We start from the raw sequence: 20,467 nt of genomic DNA on the forward strand, positions 1-20,467 counted from the left end.
CTGGTTTAAAATGAAGACTGCTCTTTTATCTTCAAAACGTATTTATGTTGACAGACATGGTACTGTAGTACCTTTTTCTACAAAATATTAGTGTTGTGTAACCTACTGAATTCTTCAGTAATTCTAAATTGAATTTGGAAGTTCAAAATCAAACCCGAGAAGAAAGCACGTGTGAAACTATTGAAAGAAACCTGCTATTTCTGCTCATCTCTTCGCTTGAAATGTTAAACTTCATGATGATTTTACAACCAAACTATGGTGTCAGTGCCATTGTTGGGGTGTGGTTTTTTTGGTTTTTTTTGGTTTTTTTGTTTTTTTTTGTTGATGGAGCAGAGCAGACAGTTCACAAATGATGTTGGCCATCATCCTGTAAACACTTGTGCACAGGCACTTTTATACCATTGACAGTCTCATTGAATTCAAGGGGATTATCTGCATGAGTGTTTTGTGCATCAGCGCTTCCTGCATTCAAGCCACTGCTACAACACACGTTTTGAAGGTCGATAAATTAAAAGTCCACTTGGGTCATCTTGTAAATGCTTATCCACTTTATTAACACACAAAGTGGATAGCTGGACCTGTGTCTCCACGGCTATCACACTGCAGAGAAAATAGGAATTTCCACACAATTTCCCCCATCATCGGGTCGTTCCTGACCTAAAACCTCCACAGGGTAACAGGCGGCAGAGGCCAGGCCGCTCCTTTTGCCCTCTGCAATCCAAAGGGAGTTGGCAGAGCAGGACCACGGCGGATGGGACGCCCCCTCTGGAAGCTGGGGCGCTTCCCGTGGGGTACCCGGGGTAGGTCTGCACAGGCCGCGGGGGTGCAGGGCCGAGGGCAGATCGGGGACCCTGCTGCGCCCTGACCCTGCTCAGCCCCGCGCCCCGATCAGCTCCAGGCCTGCGCGCAGCCCCGTCCCCTCAGAGAACGGGATGTGAGGCGGGCGCGTCCCCGGCCCGCAGTGCCTCCGTGGGGCCGGCGGAGCGCGGCAGCATCCGGCAGCCCCGCGGCCTGCGGGCCCTGCCCCCAGCGCTGGGCCGCGTCTCCCGCGGGAGGCGGAGGGAGCGCAGCCGAGGGAGCCGGGCTGCTCCTTCCTCCTCCCCTTCCTCGCCGCCCCCTCCGCCGCTCCGCAGGGCCGGGCCGTTGCGGGCGGTGCGGCGGCGCTGCCCCCGCCCCTCGGCGCTGGCGGCCGGGACGAGCGGCGGCGGGGTCACGGCGGCGGCCGGGTCAGAGGGTAAAGGTTGCTCCCCCAGCATCCTCCGTGCTGGATACTCAGCCATCTTGGATTCGCGGGACAAGAAAATTCATGCGGTGAGTCCGGCCCCGGCCGCCCCTCCCCGGCCCCGCCGCCGACCCGGGCCTCGCCGCCGTCCTGGCCGGGGCCCGATGAGGGAGGCCCGGGCGGCGGCGCGGCCCTCGGCGGCCCCGCGCTCCGCCGAGCGGCCGTGCGGCCTGCACGGCGGGCCCCGGGCGGAGAAAGGGGGTGAGACCGGGGTGCTGCTGGCTGGCTTTCACTTAAAAAATTATTTTCTTTCTTTTTTTTTTTTCCAATTTTTTTTCTTTTTTTTTTTTTTTTTTTTTTGGCCTGCGCCTGTTTCACTCTTCTCCTGGCGGTGGTTAAGGTGGTGTGTAAACAGGTTCTGGCTTTCCCTCGGACGTGTTTGTAAAACAAACTTGAAAGGGACAGAGCGCGGAAGGAGCCAGCCTTCCCCTGCCCGCCCGGGCGGCGGTGACAAGCTCTGGCGTGAACCTGACCCGTGCTGGGAGAGGAGGTGGCACTGGGTGACAGGTTAGGGAGAAGACGGGGACAGTAGGGCGGTAGGGAAAGATGCAAGTGTCAGTGTTAGCAGTGTAGTTAGTGTATGTATGCTCCTGGTGAAAACAAGGTACCAACTAATGGGTATTCTTGGTTTTAGGGTGGGTTTTTCTTGGTGAAGTTACTTGTAACTTTGTTTTGGAGGCTCTGTAATGTGGGAAAATTAAAATATGCTTGTGTAAGATGGTATTTGCTTCAGCTGCTTATTCAAACCTCACACAAGCATGTTTAATTTCTGCTGTCTCTTTTATCAAGGAAAAAGTTGTTTCCAACTTTGTACAGTTTTACCCCCGGGGGAGAAGAAGAACTTTCTGTGTATATTTCATAAATATATATATGTGTTTGTGTGACTTGAGTGTGTGAAGGAGACACTCCTGTGTACCTGCACACCAGCAGCATCTGGTGCTAGTGGCTGGCTTCTAGTCTTAACTTTCCAGCTGGGGAAAGATAGACTAAGATGATCAAACCTGCTGTCATATCTGTTATTGAAAAACTTCATGTTTTGGGAAACTTGGATTTGTTTCAAACTGTTAAGACTTGTGAAGACCTGAAAGAGCAAAGTAATTGTAGAAGTTTATATTGCAAAGGTGTCTTCCTTTGGATCTGGAAGAATTGTTGTGTACGTGTTGATGTACTTTAAGTTCTCTTAAAATGAAACATTAATAGAACATAGCTCACTGGACCAAGTTTTATGAGCTTGAACACGATGTATCTGTTCCATGCCTTTTTGTGCTCTTCTTTTTGTCCCCCACTTCCACTGTTCTTTATGTTAAGTATTCAGCTGGCATGATAAACTTCAAGGTGTTGACTGCTTCTGATTTTAGAAAGGGATTTGAATACTCACTTATCAAGAGCTGACTGACTTGACTTGCAAGTGTATTTCTGTTTCATTTTCAGGAAGTTGTTGATAAAGCTAAGTGTAGTAGCAGATAAACCTTGTCTACACATCTCTTCTAGAAACTTAATATTGCTGTCAAAGTAGTCATTGTTATTGCAACCTATTTGTGTGTCAGTTCTATCAAGAAATGAAAGAAAAGTCCTTGGCTAAAAACTGAAAATAAAGAAACCCCAGAAATTTATATTAAAAAACAGATTTGAATTCTCTTTAACAGAATCTAGTTTTAGGTAATTGTCATTTAGTGGAAAAAATTGCACAATTGGTGTGTCCTGAAGTTTGATGCTAAAAAAATGGTCCCATAAGTGGCTGTTTCCACCTGAAAATCTTGGTCTTTACCTCAGTCTCACTTCATATGAATATTCTGTGTGCCAGCAGTGGACAGTTAGATCTCAGAAAGGATTTCTGGTTTATTTTTTATGTTTCTAAATGCATTCCTGTCTGCATAGAGATTAGCTTTGGTATCAGGAACATTATTGCTTTTTTAGCCTTTGTTGTAGCTTTCTTAAAAATTACCCTAATATTCACATTAATGGAAATCTGTTGTGTTGTAATTGCTAAGCTGTAACCTCATTATGGTTTTAAAGGGGCCTTGTATCATAACTTTGTTTATTCAAAAATATCTTCCACCTCCATCTTTTTATGAGCTCAGGAAGTGAATAGAACTTAAAAATGCCCCATAGTTGAATTAAAACGGAGGTTTCTGTCACCTGACTTTCTGACTTTATCTGGAAACCAAGGCAAAATATTGAATGGCTTGTTCAATATGAGGTAGTATAGAAAGTGCACCAAGTACAGACTTTCATTCTAAAGGAAGTAGACCCCTGTATCTAACTTTTAAAACGATGTCTTCTCTTAAAGCTATAATTTGCTTGAATAAAAGGCACCCTAAAAATGTTTATTAAAAAGAAAAAAAATCTAAATTCTTGGCAGAGCATTTGCCACATTTGTTGTGTGTGTTTATAAATGTTAGCTTAAATAGAAAGCCCTTTACCAGTTTCTATGGAAGTACAGTACCTTAGGAAGTAAAATCAGTATTTTTACAACAGATTTAAAGTATTGCTCTGTAAATGATACTGGTTTTCTCATTTAAAATCACTCTTAATACAGTGTGTATGTAAATTTCAAGGACTGACAAAAGCATAGCAGTTGAAGTTAGGTTAACTTTGCTTTATTTGAGCTTTTGAGACATAAATAAGTAAAAAAATATATGTGAGCATTCTGCTATACAGCAGGAATCTGCTAATATATTTACTTTACATTTATGTTTCAGTTGCACTGTACTGAACAATTCAATATAACTTATTTCAGTTGTCTTTCCTGAGTAGAATTGGCCTTTCCCCCCACCTTTATTTTTTTGTCTTCTTTCCAAATATGCTTTAGCATACAGGTGCTGTGTTTCTTATGTTATGTGTGTCTTGTTGGCCTCCTGACCCAAGTTCCTGGAAGAGAACTCCTGAGCCTCTGAACACCTGAAAGTGTGTGTGTAGTCTTCTTGACTTAAAAGCACCTGCTTGCTTGCTGGCAGTTAACTTTGTGCATGAGTTTTCAGGATGGGTGGTGTATTTTGACAGCTAACTATGCTTTTATTGAGCATTATAATAGTGTAGGAAGAATTGTGTCAAATGAAAATACTGCACAGTAGGATATTTTAAATTGTTCTTGTGGAATTATTTTTGTTTTGGAGCAGGTGTGTATATACCAAGCACGGTATGTGCTAATCAACAAAAGACTCTTACATAGGATTGAAAATATTTTTGTGTTTGGGTGCAAAAATGAAAAAAAAAAACCAAACCCCTAAAAAAAAGCCCAAAAACCCAGCCATTAAATGTTCATATTGCTTATAATATACATTTTATCTTTCATTTTTAATACTTAATAAAATAGAATATTTTTGTTGTGGTGGTGTGCACTAGCTCATCTTCTGGTCTGGTTGTTTAATAGGCTCCAAGTCAAGGTGTAAGTGGTTCTTGTCCAAAGGGGTTACTGAGAACCCTGAATTTGCCTTGCTGTAGCACTGGTTATCAGTATATTACAGAAAAGTGTGCATTATTTTTCTCCCCTGTCTTGGTTACTCTGACATCTGATTGCGTTTTGCAGTGATAATATTTATAATTTCACAACTCTACATTTCCTAGGAGGATTCCTTTCAAATTATGCTGGTAGGTTAAAATTTTATTATAATGAAGACTTTTTTTCAGACACATCTTTCTCTTGTTAAATTGAAATGTAAGAGTTGTTAATCAGAAATTCAGTAATAAGTAAACCATTGTTTCTTCCTGTTTCCCTTTTGATTTGGGATAATTTATGGGGCAATATTTTTAAGTATTAGATTTTAACTCATGTCACTTGGGATTTTTTCCCTTTTTTTGTTTTGTTTTGTTTGGGGTTTGCTTTTTTTTTGTTTCTTTTTTTGTTTATTGAACTTCAGAAGCATTATAAAATCCTGCTTTCAGATTTTTAATCTGAAGATCAATCAGTGATGCTTGGAAGTAGTGCTTGAGATCAATCAATGACGTTTGGAAATAGTTTGCTGTGGTCAAGTTATTCATCAAAAGGTGTAGTTTATTACACTGAAGCTGATATAAAAGGCTGCTGTATTTGTGGCACATAAAATGGAAACTCTTACTTTGCATTGCTGTTGCTGAGCAGACAGTAACCCAGTGGGCTGAGCTGGACCATGCTTTCTGTGTGAGTTACCTGCAGAAGTGATGGGTTACTCTGGGTAAGTCATTCAACCAAGTCATAGCCAAGTTCTAGTCTGTAGTAAGAGGATAACGGTTTCCTATGTTTCACTTGCCTGGTTCAGGACTTCTGTGGAACCACATAGCAGTAGCACTTAATGCATGTGGTTGCAAAAACAATGTTAACCCCCCCAAAATGGCCCTATACCAAATTCAGTAGGTGGCAGTTGCCTGGGTTGTCCTTATGGGTTTCAGAATGGCATGGCTGAAATATTTTCATTACAATATAAATATGTGTGCATTTGGAAACAATAGCAGGGAGTTTTCACGCACCAAAAAGAGGCAGTTGGACTCATTATGGCCAGCTATTTTTAATTTAGAAATGTTAACATTTAGATTTGTAGGCAGTGTCTTGGCAAAGAAGTTTTTCTAAAGCTGTCTTTGTAACACAGACAATGATAATGTAATATCATATATTATCTTTTCTGTCAAAGGGTTGTAGGAAAATGCCTATCCTGGTGTAAAACGAGCAACTAATGCTTGTGTCAGTGAACTTCATACTTGTCTTACTGTCTATATGACTGTGAGAGGTTTTACTTTGTGCTTCAATGGAATAGTATTTTTCCCATTCCAATTTGTGAAAACCTTGCATTGTTTAGGGCAGAATGACTATTTCTTGTAAGCAGTTTCTATTTGAATTGTGAAAACTGTTCTTGCGAAGGAAATGTTGCCAGAGAATTATAATGATGGAAAAAATGTCTGCCAACCTTCCTTCTGTTGCTGTGCTGTGTAGGGGACTTGTTTGGGTATATGCTTGAAGTCTTTTGCCATTCAGTAGTGACAAGGTTTGTGAGAAAGTACTTGTTGCATATAAATATTTATTTTTTGAAAAAGTTATACAACGGGAAAATAGCTGTGAAGCAGGTATTTTGTGTAATGACCAAGTAGGCTTAAAAAATGTATAGAAGAATGTCATCTCTTGAATGTTTGTATCATGTATTGTGATGTGGAGAAGAGGAAATCTGAAAGGTTTTCAAATAGAAATCAGCTGTAAGCAATGTCAACTCTTGAAAGACTGACAAGGTGATGAGCAATTCTCAATGTTAAAGTACCTTGCAATACCGTGTCCATCTGTAAAACTGCTTGACTCAAAAAAATCTTTTTAATGGGATGTTTGATTATTTATTACTGGTCTTGTTACTTTGTGTGGTGTCATGTCAAAAGCATCGTCCTGAAGTATGTTAAAATCTTAATTTGTTGGTTTATTTTGTGGATGTGGATGCACATTTCCAGTAAGATGAAATTGATTAAGATCAACATTACACATGAGAGTAAGTCAGTATCACTTTTTGTTTCATGGTGGAAGTTGAAGTGAATTCAGCTTCCTTTGCTACTATGGTATGGAGTTAATTTATTTTTTGCTTGTTTGGGTTTTTTTGGTTTTCTTTTGTGTGTGTTTTGTTTTTGGAAATTTCAGGATGAAAAGCTTTGGACAATAAATACGTGTTTTGTTTCCCCCAATTTCCTGGAAGCTCAGTTAGGCAAAGAACATAAATGTTGTGGGACATCTCTGATGGAACAGGGACTATAAAGATGTATTGCAAGGATAAAATTTAGTTTTCAGAAGTTTGGGGCTCTTTCGAGCTTAGCTTAGGTCTGTGTATGTTGTGAATACCAGCAGTGTGTGGTTGATGGCAAGGTAGTATTTCCAGTGGGATTAGTATTTTAATTAGGAATTGCAAACTCTTAATATTAGCTGGTGATTCTAATCTTTTATTGTGTCTAAAAGACATGTAACTATTTAAAAAATTTTTTTTAAGCAACTGGCAGTTCTTTTATGGTCCACAGGGTAGATTCAGTTTTACACTAGTGTGAATTAGGTTTTACAGCATGAGTTCAGCAGGTCTTGAAAACTGGGATGGCCAAGTCTGGGTCTGGTTGGTAACCAGGAGTGACTCACCAAGAGCAGGCATCTTTAACTTCCCCTTAACAATGTCTTCCAGTGTCCAGGTGCTTGCCTTTTCTGTACTACTGATACCTGTGTCTGCTGAGTCCAGTTCTTAAAGCAAAACCATTTTGAGCAGTGTATTTTAAAACTTAGTAGACTAAAGTACTTCACAGGCCCTGGTGTTAATGTACTTGGGAGAGAGCCTGGAGAGGAGTAACAGAGGCTGCAAATGAGTAAACTGTTGGTGGTAGTAAATGAATAAACTGTTGATAGTAGAATGTACTTCATGGATTAATTTATGTTTGTAAGTGCAAGAAATGTAAAAATTTAAAACAAGTCAAATATATGTAGGTAACCCAACTTTAGGGCCATATCAAAAGTTAAGCATTTAACTGAATTTATATAAATATGCTTCTATATGGAAGCTGAAATCAGAAGGACAAATTAAGATTTAAATTGTGGTCCTACAGACCTCATAAAATTGTGTCTAGGTGAAGGAAGGAGTTTCAAATTAGTGCACCTTCTTGTAAAGAAGGTAAAAGAATAGTCAGACATGATCTACAGATATGTATTTGCTAGGATGGTAGCTGGTTAAGCATCCTGTAAACACATGCAGACTTTGAGTGTCTGAATCACAACTCTTTTCCCTGAAGTGGGGGAAAGTCACAAAGAGATGTGGAAAGGAAGGAAGTTGAGGGTTGTAATGGTTTAAGTATTAAGAAACAGAACAAATCTTTAAGAAACTGATTTTTATTAATTCTGCTGCTCATAGCAAAGATCTTTATGATTAGTAAGGGTTTTGTGTTTTAGTTTGTTTTTTCTTTACCTACTGAATGTAAGTTAAATTTTATAGTCTCAGATGGTTCAGTATTTTTGGGTCTGTCAGGAGAGAGCTTCAGTCTGAATGAAATCTAATATTCTGCTCCAGCTGGGCAATTGTTCTTTGTGCATATTGATGTAACTGTCCATGGCTCTGCAACAGATTCCAGTGCAGTACTTAATTTTGTAATGTGCTTCTAAAAATAAGTGCATAGTCTTATGTAACACATCTTGTATTGTTAGCACCTAGAGGCTTCATCCCCACTGGTATGAAGTGAAACACATCCTACATGATTTTTGATTGTGGATACTTATATCTGAAATATTTTCTCTGTCAGTGTCTATGGGCAAAGAGTAGCTTTGTTTTAGGAATGAGTATTAGTTTTGGGAATATCGGGTGTCTTGTTTGCATGGTGAAGTATGTTGCTCCTCTGCATATCTGAGCAAAACAACAGTTGGAAAAGCACTATATAGTTCAGCAGACATTTCTTTCCCTAAAGAATCTCTGTGGATTCCTGCTTATGGGCATGTGCACCTTCTCAGAGCTCTCACTTAATTTGGCTCTGCACTGCAACTGTAAGAGTTCTGAAAGTCTGTGGATGCTGCAGACATGAAAACAAGATGTTAATCATATTAATGCAGCTTTGAGGGCAAATTTGAAATCATCTTGAAAAGAAGGGTGACATTTATGATCAAATTACACTGTTCTGTTAGTTTTGTACACCTCTTGCTATAGTCTTAGCAATGTTTTGATCTCTTTAATGTGGCTTTTCTCATGCTTTTTGAATTCAGGATGCAAATAACATATTAAATTAGATGATAAAATGCATCATGTCTTGCTGATGGGGTGACACCTGTACAGAACAAACTTGTCATATGTAAATAAGGGACAGAAATCAAATTTATCAGGAGTTACAGCTTTGTCTGAGTAAGTTGTTTCTCATTTTTCACCATTTCTTGAAGCAGGTACTATGCTTTTATGTTAGGGGCACAGCTGAAATGTCAGAGTAGAGAATTGAAAGTTCATCTCAAAGTCTGGTGCCAAAACAGAGGCAACCATTTTTTATTCTGTTAGTGTCCCTCTAAAAGTTAATTTTCTATAATGCTGTTTACTGACTCCTCAAATGCTTCACTTCCTTCTCTTTCTCTGGGAGATCTGGTACTTCAGTGAAGAATTAATTCAAAGGGATCTGAAGAAATTGTAAACAATCTGAAAACTTGTAAAACTAAACAAACAGGTAATCTCTTGATTAAGTTGCATCTTTAACAATAAATGAGATGTTTGTAGATGCTTTTAATGATTGTTTATCTAAACAATTCAAATTATTTCATTTTCTAGCAATATCTCGGTCAGGTGTCCGTAACTTTGGGGCAGGGGAAGCACTATCAGCCCTCAGACTTTCTTTTGTTAACTGTGGAGGTAATCTGGAAAGACAAAGTGTAAAGCTTGGTATTTATGACACCAGAAGCCCAAGCTTCAGTGTTAGGGTTACCCTTGGCAAAGTATGGGTTACCTTTGCCCATCCTGAGGCCAAACAGCACATACACATACATATTCAGGTAGTTAGATGTGTGCCATTTCTGCATTTATAGGCTTTGTTCTTCGTATGGAAGGCTGAGACTGTGCTGGGCGCCAGTGGAGCAAGCATGCAGCTCTGCTGGGCAAGGAGAAGGTGGACAAGGGAGGGAAGCATCACAGAGAGGAAGATCCTCTGGTGTGCAGACCATGCCATGTTGTTCTGATCCTGTCTGTCAGCCCAGACCTAGCCTGTCACTTAAAACTGTGCTTGTAGAGAAGAAATGCAGTATTGTGAGAGCAAATACGTTCTTCTGTTCTGTCTGGTATTCCTCTTTTTCTTGAGTAAGCATCCAGGGAGCCAAATACTAGAATAATGTATTGGTTGTGTACTTCCACATTTTTGCTCCCAGTCATTTTTTTTAAATGAGTGCATCCCAGAGTTTGCTCGCCACAGCTGTCATCTCTTTGTTCACTGGTAAGAGAAGACTGCTAATGTGAAGAAGGTCCTGCACTGAGCCTTCTTGGCCTGGTTTGAGTAGGGCTGTGTCAGGAAAATGTTGGTATCACAGCTTCATAGGGGATTGTTAAGTGAGAGGAGTTTAATGAAAAGAATGTGCCATTTATTTTGGTGTGGAGAATCAGTACACACTTTTTACTTTAAACACTTAGTTGTCCTGTTAATGTAATTTATCTTTGTGAAATTAGTGTGTTTATCCCTCACTCATCATATAACTTGCTATTAAAAGCTTCAGAGTTTTGTGGAAGATGGCATAACCTCCCTTTCCTGTCTAATTGAGCAAAACTTTGAAGTTTTCGTGAGGTTTATTCAATATCTACCTTTTTGACTTGCAGCTTGTAAAATGAATGGATAATCTATTTTATTGATTAATACAGGGTCAGAATGAGCTGACATCCCTCTAATGTTGCCCTTGCCATGGCACAGTATAAAATTGTGTGGGTATGTTTTGGTCCTTCTGAGATACGAATATTTTGGCAGTGAACATGTTTTCTGTGAAAACTTTTAGTCACTAATAATTGTAGTGACACTGAAGTATCTGTTACTGTTTTTCTGGAAAAGCTAGAAGTGCGTAAGACCGCAGAGAGTGACAGGTTTTGCTTAGAAGCTGAGCTTCTGAAATTGTTATGCGTGATGACCATTCAAAATAATTCAGTTGTCATTGTTAAACTAATACTGAAACAGGAAAACAAGTGAAAACCGTCTCGCTTAATCAGTTGCCCTCATGCTTTGGAGTGTCAAACCCAGAAGATACACCAAATTCTGCCTTGGTTTGCCAACAGAGTTCCCTTTTGTGGTGTGTTTCTTCTGTATGAGTGCAACTGCCACAGTTCTGCCCGCAGTATAATTATTTCTTTTCTTTATTTTCTCTTTATTTTCCTCTCAGAGGTGAGACTTCAGTGGTGGTAAGGGTGCTATCTTAAAACAAGATAGATGGCTGCTAATAGAATGGGTTTCACAGCAAGGCCTTGTTATTCCCGGGAAATGTTGCCAGGTCCTGCTCCTGACAGCAGTCCCACTTCTGTGGAAACTGCCAAACTGGCAAAGTAAAATGGGCAAAAAATCAGAATTATAAATGGCAGGATTACTAATGAAAATGTGTCCCTTGAGTAAGAATGGGACTTCTAGTGATACCTTGTAATTACACATCTGTTATGAGAATCTAATCTAAATTTGAGGTTTAAAGTGATAGAAATCTGTGCAACACTGCTGATATAGTCATATTCTTCATATATTGGTTCTTTAATATCAAATGTGCTTTAAAATCTTAGCTATTAGAAGTTAAAAATTTTTTTCATTTAGAGTGAGAAGCTTTGAGTTGGGTTAGTACATAAACCTGGAGAGGAAAAGCTCTGTTCCATCATGAAGTCATGAAGGCTTTCCAGTGTTAATATAGGCACATTATGCTGAGAACTAAAGTTTTGTCTTGAAGACAGGGGTTTAGGTGAGTGCAAGACACTCTGGGTAGCCTTTTTTTATCTTCTGTACTCCCAGAATGCCTCTCTTTTTTTGCCTTAGGTATTCTTATGATTTGTTGGTTTATTTTTGTTTGGGGTTTTTTTTGGTCTTTTTCTTACTCTTTCATCACTTCTTTTCACTGAGTTTCATTTCTTCTCCTGCAATTTAAGATTGAAAAGTGGAGCTTTGGATCACCTCATTGTTCTTCTTGATGCTTAGTTTTTGTGTTGTGATGTCAGACTTGTCTCATTTTCAGTTCATAAACTGAGAGGGATATGGGTCACTGTTTAAATGAGTGTTTGAAGTTTTCTTGCAAACAAACCCCTCCCTCAGTACATAAAACCCTGCTTCAGTGGCCATTAAAATTGCAAACTCAAAGGAGTCTGACTTCAAGGAACGCTGGAATGAAGGCTTTCCAGTGTTAATATAGGCACGTTATGCTGAGAACTAAAGTTTTGTCTTGAAGACAGGGGTTTAGGTGAGTGCAAGACACTCTGGGTAGCCTTTTTTTATCTTCTGTACTCCCAGAATGCCTCTCTTTTTTTGCCTTAGGTATTCTTATGATTTGTTGGTTTATTTTTGTTTGGGTTTTTTTTTTGTTTTTTTTTCTTACTCTTTCATCACTTCTTTTCACTGAGTTTCATTTCTTCTGCAATTTAAGATTGAAAAGTGAAGCTTTGGATCACCTCATTGTCCTTCTTGATGCTTAGTTTTTGTGTTGTGATGTCAGACTTGTCTCATTTTCAGTTCATAAACTGAGGGATATAGGTCACTGTTTAAATGAGTGTTTGAAGTTTTCTTGCAAACAAACCCCTCCCTCAGTACATAAAACCCTGCTTCAGTGGCCATTAAAATTGCAAACTCAAAGGAGTCTGACTTCAAGGAATGCTGGAATGAAGGCTTTTTCCCATCTTATCTCAGGTTCCATCTACATGTCTCTGCTACACAGTTTTTTTTGATCAAATTGTGGTTTCCCCAGAGCACTCTGGTCTCATTGATTAGAGGGGTTTCATGGTGTTCTCACACTGAGGTTTTTCTGTTTTCATCCTGTTGTTCAGATCGTGCTATTCAATATTATAGGCAAATACAGGATTAATGTTTTCTCTCCAATTTCTTCATTACAGTTTAATGGAAGTGCTTTATAATGTTTTTGAAAAGTTATATTTTTATATTGCCTCACTGAAGTGACAACCATGCATTTCAAATAGAGAAACTGAGACACTGGCTTAGGATTTCATAACATAAATACCTTCATTTAATTTGTAGCTCTGAATAGTTAATGCTTCTCCATAGACTCATGAAATATTTCAAGCAGAAGGCACTTGTAAAAATCTGTCTTTGGCTCCCTCAGCATTATTAAAAAAAATGAAAATACAAACTTAATGGACAGACATAAAATTGGCTTACATATGTGGCATTTAAACATCTTAGCTAGACATGTTTTCTCTCTAGAGTTTCTGTGCCATTAATTAGAAGAGGATAGAGGTAGATCTTGACAGTGGTCCCAGTTCTATTGAACAGAATAATGGGAAAATCCAGAAGGGCTGGGTCCAGGGTCTGAAGCTCTGCATGCTGCAGTGTCTGGGTCTTTGGGGCTCTCTGCCTACCCGGCAGCACCTTACGCATCTGTTTTTTTCTTTCTGCAATTACTTTTTCTGTTCCTGTTCTGAACTCCAATTCCTCTTCTGGTTTCCTCCTCCCGTGTGTTTTAGCTATTCTCCTTGGAGCACCCAGCTGGTGTGTAAGACAATGACCAGCATTTCTCAGTCCTAGGATGACAGGTCCTCAGCTACCTCTTGGCTGAGCTTAGGTGCACACCATGGCACAGCAGTCCTGGTGAGAAGGGAAATGTGCTGTAGGTCAGCAGAGAGCCTGCACGATCTCAGTGTAGCACGTGAGCACAGCGATGCAGAGCCTTGCAGCTGAAGCAGACTTGAGCAGGTCTTCATTGTGGTGCTACACAGTGGTTTCCTAAGTCAAGAACATGCTGAACTTGTCACTGCAGTATTCAAGTACTAGAGCATCCCAACAGGCTAGATTATTAAAATGTTTTCAGCTGGAAGGGAGTATTTTTGTGTTGAAAAACACTGGACTATCTCAGCTGCTCTAAAAAAGAATGAATTTGATCAGTTTTGCCCAGAAGATGGTTAAAGGTTTTGTTTGGTCTTAAAAGACTTACGCATTCTGTAATTTGGCCAAGTGAAAGAATATGGGGTCTTAGTGACTACTGCTATACAATACAATATTACTGCCTGTGCTTTCTGTAACAATTTAAGTTGGTCTTAATTTAGTAAGACTGAATCAGTATGTTTTCATAGCTTTTTCTTCTTCCAAAGTTGTGCATTTGAAGGCGGTTTTAAACAAGGCCCAGATTAAAGTGCATTTCACGTGCATGCAGTTTATTTTGCTGTTCTGAACATGAAGCATAAGAAGAGCTGTGGAAAATTTTTAGAGGATCCTTAGTTTAGAAATGTTGGTTTAAACTTCAAATTACAGGATTTTGTTCAGAAATCCCAACTTTAAAATACAGAGTTTTCAAAGGTGGCTATCTGTCTGAGATTTCTTTTGAAAATGGCTTGGGAGTTAAATGCTTAGAAAAAGTTTTTTTGTGCTCTTGATTTTTTTTTAAATTTTCTTTTCTGAAAGAAAGTGTCATTTTAGGATATGAGTTGTGTCTGTAGGAAAATTATTGATATTAGAAATTGATTGGAAAGCAGTTATCTTCATGGTTAAGGAATGACTACCACTGTGTTGTAAATGAGGATACTTTCTGTCTAAGGGTATAGGAGGATTATGTAATGAGAAATAGGGTGAAGCAATAAAAAGTGAAACTGTTACAAGAGGAGTGAATGTTCTCAGTTGAGGTGAAGATTTTAGTTTTATTGGGTTTGTTCACCTGCATTAAAACTATTGTGAAAATAGTAAAGATGTTTATTTAAGGACTATATGACTAATTTTCTCCACTTTGTATGTTACAAGTGAGACTTAATACCCAGACTCAGCTGCAAGTCTTTGAGTGTCAGCTGTAAGATCCAGATTTATCCCACGTATCTTTCTCCACTTAGTTTTATTGCTATTGAGTCTTCTGACTTCAGCTGGCTAATACATAGGTATATAGGCCTCTGCTTGTCCAGGTAAAGAAGTGCAAGAGCTTGAATATCCTTGAAAGTGTGTGCATACAGCAGAAGTGAGCATTTGCTCTGTGAATGAATGTGCATAACTGACAGAGTACCTGTGTTAGGGCAGTGTGTATAACAGGTCACAGGGACATGGTAGATGTTGCTGTACCCTTGTCCTCCTTTTCAGACTGTGCCTGTGGCAATACATTTATAGCCAGGCTTTATGTTGTGCAGATATGCTGCAGATAATAATCGGGGATTTTCACTAGGATGGACTTAAATGTGTGAGTTGCTGACATTTTGAGTTGCTGAACTTGCTCTTTTTATGCTTCAATTTCAAGATAGGGATATTTTTTTTCTTATTATGTAGGTCTTGTTTTCTGTGTAACCTAAGGTTTTGGTTAAAATCTTCCCGTGTAAAAGAGCTGCTAGACCTGTGCTAAAGCATAAGAACCCTAATAAACCTGGTATCACTGTAGCAATTACAGTATAATAATCTTTGAGAAACCTTTGAATAATCTTTAAAAACCTCACAAAAACCCAAAACCAAGCCCTGTGCTACAGTATATAGTCACTAGGATCCCTGTGGGATTATGCATTTTTTGAAGACTGCCTCTCTGTGCCTGTGTGGGTAGTGATTTTCAAGATCTCACATGGGAGTATGGTTAGCATATTGTCCTGTCAGGGATCAGTTCTGGAGTCACATTTTCTTCCCTGCCACTCTGTCCTCCCTGTGTTGTGGTGCTGGTCCTTGGTGGAGGGCCTGTATTGAATTATGGTTTGTTTACTGGCTCTTCACAGACTGCTTACTGCCTGCTTCTTAGGCACAGCATCTCTGGAATTCCTCTTCAAACTTCTTTGTCTGACAAAGCCAGAGTTTGTACTTCAGAAAATTTATTTAGATTCTTTTGGTTGAGAGATGTGATAATTTTTTGATGTATAATTTTATAAGGATATACGGTGTTGCTTTTGCAGTCTCTGTGTGTGCTTCTCCTTTCAGATGCATGTATAGATGATTACCAGTTCTGACTAAAAATGTGTTTAAGTTACAGTTTCATGCTTTTTTTTTATTTTTAATGAATCAGAACAGTATTAATTGGATTAGGAGTAGAACATTCATAATAAAAAGTTTGCAATATGCAATATTTGCTCAATGACTCAGTGTCCTCTCTAATTGTGCACTTCTCTTGAGATCTGTTATGAAAAGGTCCCTACTGGGCCACCACGCTGATAGTATGAAGTTAACTCAAGGTACAGACTTTGCTTGTAAAACCCTTCTTAAAATGTGGGCTATAGTACTTGCCACCAGGTTGTCCTAACAAAGTTCAGAATCAGGCTACATTTCCCCCCAGCTTTTTCAATGCCTTTTTATTGTATTTTTTTTTCAAATATGTAATGTACTCAAGAATCACTGAGTTTTATCACTGTTAATTTATCTTTCTGATGTTTTTGTATTTAAAATGTCTATTAGACTTTCTAACTGTAAAAATATGCTTGATACTGATGGGCTTACTTAAACTGGTGGACTTGTTTATAATTAGTTACTTGAATTTTTTTTAAAAAAAGAATTCTGGATATTTAAAAAATGTAATTGAAAAAACTAAAATTTTCTGGAAAGAGTTAGATATGTAAATGGTTAAGGGAGCATCCATTAGGGCTGCAGACATGCATTACTCCCATGTACATCACGTAACTGACACATGTTAATCGTGGTGTGCTTCCAAAGAGTAAACTAGTGACACAATTTCTTTCCTTTGGGCCTTTACCTAACTAAATCAGTTAGAAAAGATAATGACACTCTTTCACACTTTATTTAAAACTTTTCACTTACGTTTCATGTGGTTTTGAAAATTCTTGAAGGCTCAGTTCTTCTAAAAGGTGAATTTTCTGTTTTGTTATGTATGTCAGCCTCGCTGGACTTAATTTCAGTATTAAAGTCAATAGTTTCTCAATATTGTGGTTAATAAATTCAGTTGTGAATATTTCTTTTGTGTGCGTTTATATGTGTCTTCATCCTCTTACAGAGAGTCTTGAGATTTCTGGATTTTCTTTTTCTATTTTTGCTAATTCTTTAGTGAAGAGTATATGTTTACTCCTAATTTGCAAACATGAGTTGCAAACTCTAAACTGATATGCCATCAGGTATATATTCCAAAATTGGACACTTGGGATTTTTTATATATAGATTAGTTTTGAGGGATAATATAATTTGAGATTGTGGATATGGTACATTTTTCTTTTTTGCAGAATTAAGTAAGCAGTTCTCAGTGAACATCTTCCTTATAGAACCTTCTTATGGGAAATACACCAAAATCAAAAATATTATATCCATTAAAAATATCTTTAGCTTGTGTCCAGATAGGAGACAGAGTACTGTCTTCTATTTGTTTCAAAGTACACCTTTGTTAAGTACACACTTTGGATTATTGGGATGTTTAAAATGACCTGATGGACATTCTAAATAAGGTCTTGTCTCTAATGTCTCTGTTAACCCATTAAGTAAATAAGGTCTCTGTTAAAGGGTTAACACAGACATTACTTAGGCACTAAGTCTAGCTTTCCTCAGTTAACTCCAAGGAACTTGCCATAGGGATGTTCTGAAAAGGAAATGTCCAGATCCAGGGATTGCACTGCTGTGGCCTAATTAGGAGAACAGATTTGGAATCTCCTGTTCTGGCTTTCAGTGTCCTGGAAGGTTCTAGTAGTTGATAAACAGATACAATTAAAGACTGTAAGGAGGGTGTCCCTTGAAAGCTGTTTAAGAGTTTATAAAGTAGAAGTTGTTATTTTTATTAAGCTGTTCTTCATTTATGTGGTTTCTAATTCCTTGCAGCTCACCAAGGGCAGAGAGGAATAAGCTGTGTCTCTTAGAGTTATTTTTACTTATCTGTCATTTCTTGAGAATGCTGGTGTTAACCATTCATAGCCTGCAAAAGGTGTTTTCTGCAGGCAGTTGTCGTGGGTTTGGCTGAGATGAGTTCATTTTCCCACAGCTGCCCTCACAGTGCTGTGCTTTGCATCAGTGGCTAGAAGGGGGTTGATAACACACCACTGTTTTGGCTACAGCTGAGCAGCTCTGGCACAGCATCAGAGCTGTATCTCCAACATTTCCCCCACATCAGTAGGCTGGGGGTGGGCAAAATCCTGGGACAGGAGACACTTAGGCCAGCTGACCCAAAATAACCAAAGGATGTTCCATACCATATGAAGTCAGCTCTGATATAAAAGCTAAGACCAAGAGGAGGAAGGGGGGTGATATTTGTTATTTTATAAAGTTTGCCTTCTGCAGCAGTTGCTACAGGTGCTGAAGCCCTCCTTCCTGAGAAGTGGCTTGCTGATGGGAAGTGGAGAATTAACCTTTCTTTCCTCTTTACTTCTGCACGTGCAAACTTCTGGTTTTGGTGTAGTAAACAGACTTAACTCTAGAGTTGTTCTACTTTCTCTCCCCTGTGCATGTGGGAAGGGAGAGCAATAGAGCGACTTGGTGGGCACCTGGTATCCAGCCAAGGTCAACCCATCACAGAGGCAAAAAGCATTAGATGGAGAGATTTTAGAAAAATTGTGAAAATTAGGTTTTTGGACAGTGTGGACTGTTCAGAACAGTGTCACCTTTTCTCTTTTGGAAGCAAGACACAGAAACCATTTGTGCAAGATGTTGATTTCCCCTAGACAGAGATCATGGAAGAACAACATAAACATATTCTGTGGTGTCAGCCTTCTGAGGGAAATATCAGCTGCAGAGCAATGGCTTTGATACAGCCATGTCTGAGCAAGCTATTTATGATCATTACCAGCACAGAAAGCTTTGTGCTTCCTTTTTTCTCTGCGTTCATAAATGTTTCCTGGCAAACAATGGTCTGCCAGCACAGGTACCTGTATGGCAGGCAAGTGAGCAGCTAAACAATCTCTGTGTTCATAAATGTTTCCTGGCAAACATTTGGTCTGCCAGCACAGGTACCTGTATGGCAGGCAAGTGAGCAGCTAAACAAACCCAAGAGATCCGAGTAACCTGGCTGGGAAGTTGCTGTGAGAACCAGTGGAGAAGTTGGTTGGCAGAGCCTGCTCTGATAAATAAGGAAAGTAATTTTTAAATGTTCCTTGCTAGACAGGCTTGCAAGCACTGCCTTAGGCTCTTGCAATTATCTGATTTCCAGCAAGGCAGCTGAATTAAAGAGATCTGTTGCTACATCAGGAAAAGAATAAGTTCCTGAAGAGATTTTTCAGGTAGTTTGCTATGTTTTTCTCCAGCTTAAGCATGGTCTAGGAAACTATTACTGTTCTTGGAGGTTCTCACTGAATGAGGTTTTGGAGGTCACAGGTGGGAGCATTTCATAGATGGAGCAAGATCTTGGCTTGGCAATTAATTTAAACTTGTCATTGAACCAAGGTGTTTTTGGTCTGCTCGTGGTGTGACTAATGTGATATTTCAGAGTATCCACTGGAAATTTGCCAAGTTGAGGTGAAGTCCGAGATTCTTTCTGTATAGGATGCCTTTTTTCTGTAAGTGTTTGTAGCAGGTATAATTCTTTTGCACCATTTTCAGAATAACTTCAGCTTTTTACATATATCACTTAGTAAGCTACTAACCCAAAATAGAATAGTTCAGTTGGGATGAATCTGCTAAATGAGTTATGGCAAAATTAAGCTTTGTGGAGGAAAATCTTCAAATCTGCCATCTTGCATGCCTCTCAGTACTTAAATTTCATTTTATTAGTTTTATTTTATCTGTATGTCTGTCTTATCCAAAGGTAGTTTTCTGATACTTTCCTAACAATCAAATTAATTTTCGTCTTCAAGTGTGTTTGTTTCCAGGAGCCAGACTTCTGTAGCAGCAGGTCCTAAGTCGAGCTCTTGGCTGCTATAGGCTGAGTGTCCATTATAATAGACTTACAGAATTTATTTTGCTAAGAATAGCAGTTTTTATAGTAAGTTCTGTTTGTCTCACTTCTCAAACTTTAAATGGAGACAGAAGCTGCATTCTTTGCATTCTATCCATAGTGAGGGAATGAAGGAGGGAACTCGTGCCTTTCAGTAAAGAGTATAAACCTGGGATTTGCTCTTCTGCATAGTTGCAAAATATGCTAACAATTCCCTGTAACTTTTGTTTGTGCTGGGTAAGATCTGTCCAGTACTAAAAAAAATTCAGTGCAGAATTTTAGTGTTAGACATTAATTGATAATATGCAAAGGAAGAAAAAATAGCTAATCATGTTAATTCCCATTGCCAGTCTTAGAGACAATGGGGCTTATAGTATTACCAGTCTGTTGCTCTGGTACTGTCTGAGACCTTTGGGGTTTTTTCCCTGGTCTCAGTTTCTCTTTATGCTCTTGTCAAAATGAGCAAAAATGAATATAAACATGTTCCATTCAACTAAAAGCAGACTCAAAAAGAGACCTATTATTTAATAATATTCTTAATTAAACATGAACTGTTATGTTACATTTTTTGAATTTTTTGATTTCTGTTATGCTTTTTTGTTTGAAGAGTGTGTTGAACTTTAAAAAATGTTTTGCATATTGATATTGTAACTTAAAACATATTCAGACTCCAGATACATATAGGAACAGAGATTATACCAGCATTATTTTAAAATTGATTTGCCATGGAAGGGTTTTGAGTACTTGTTTTGTTATTGTATTGCTATAACACCTATTTTTAAGGGACAAAAGGCTGTCAAATAGGTAGCAAGAAG

General features: G+C 38.8%; 1 protein-coding gene across 1 annotated transcript in view; it reads left to right on the forward strand.

Moving 5' to 3' along the window:
- Positions 1-825: 825 nt before the first annotated feature.
- The window catches only part of CNOT2 (CCR4-NOT transcription complex subunit 2), an 84,674-nt gene continuing 65,032 nt past the window's right edge, over positions 826-20,467 (forward strand). The window contains exon 1 of the mRNA XM_039703870.1: positions 826-1,311. The gene's annotated coding sequence lies outside the window, so the exon portion shown is untranslated. The remainder of the gene's footprint in view (positions 1,312-20,467) is intronic.

This window comes from Passer montanus, unplaced genomic scaffold (assembly GCF_014805655.1).
Source record: "Passer montanus isolate IOZ18808 unplaced genomic scaffold, ASM1480565v1 scaffold17, whole genome shotgun sequence".
Classification (NCBI taxonomy): Eukaryota; Metazoa; Chordata; class Aves; order Passeriformes; family Passeridae; genus Passer; species Passer montanus.